Source organism: Heteronotia binoei, chromosome 5 (assembly GCF_032191835.1).
Source record: "Heteronotia binoei isolate CCM8104 ecotype False Entrance Well chromosome 5, APGP_CSIRO_Hbin_v1, whole genome shotgun sequence".
NCBI classification, from domain to species: domain Eukaryota; kingdom Metazoa; phylum Chordata; class Lepidosauria; order Squamata; family Gekkonidae; genus Heteronotia; species Heteronotia binoei.
The window spans coordinates 124,673,600-124,674,724 of NC_083227.1; positions in this window are offsets into that span (position 1 = coordinate 124,673,600).

The following is a 1,125-nucleotide window of genomic DNA, read 5'->3' on the forward strand; positions in this document are numbered from 1 at the left end:
GCATCACAAAAAAGGTTTCCTAGCTATGGAAAGTTAGTATGTCATGGAGATAGGTCTGGCTTTCTCCTTGTCAGATCAACTTTTTGTAGGTCTGGCTTTCTCCCTGATTAACTTTTTGTGTACGGCAAGATTTTTTTAAAAAAAGGAACGACATTCAATAATCCCATCTATATTATAAACTGGTACAGTCCCAGAAGTATTTTACCACTTGTTTTTCTGCAAATGCTTAGGCCACAGATTACAAATAAGGGAGAAATAAACATCCTCTTATACTAGAAGTATTAGGAATTAAAGATGCAGCTGGGCTTGCACAAAACAAAAGGACAAACCAAATGTAAAGATTCCTGTTAAAATCAAGTTTCAAAGGGCACTCTCCCCTAAAATTGATTTCTCTAAATTTTGGCATTTTGTGAACAACTAAGAAGAGATGCTAATAGACTTTCATGCCTGTAAACAACATGGTCTCCAGAACATTCTTCTTCCCGGACTTGGACACAGTCTTCTGAAACAGAATGTGTGCTTTTGAGGGAGATATGCACTTCCCTCCTTAATTGTAAATTTGTTAAAGATAAACAAATATTTCTTGGACCTTGAACGCACTCTTGGAATAAAGTCGCATTTCCTCTCTCATTTTTACTGTCATCTTGCCCACAGGATGGGATCCCACTCCTTCCCCTCCAATACATGACTGTTTTCTATGCATCAGCTATTGTCTAAACAATGCCTCCTGATGTTTCCTCAAAGCAAAATGTCAAGATTAGCATTCATGTTCCCAAGTGCATCACTTAACCTTACTTAAATCTAAAGCATTGGTTATAAATTGTTGATTTAGAGCCTTTCTGTTAAACCTCCTTCATTTACCTCCATGTATGGGCAGTAAAATGAGTACCCAGTTTGCTGGGGGGAAAGTGTAGATGATTGGGGAAGGCAATGGCAAACCACCCTGTAAAAAGTCTGTCGTGAAAGTGTCATGATGCGATGTCACCCGAGTTGGAAACGACTGGTGCTTGCACAGGGGACTAACTTTACCTTTTTTAAATGGCACCTATGGAATTCCTTGCTTAGTTCAGAACTGGAGAGTAACTTACCAATTCAAACCATACCTTAACTATGAATTCACTAGAT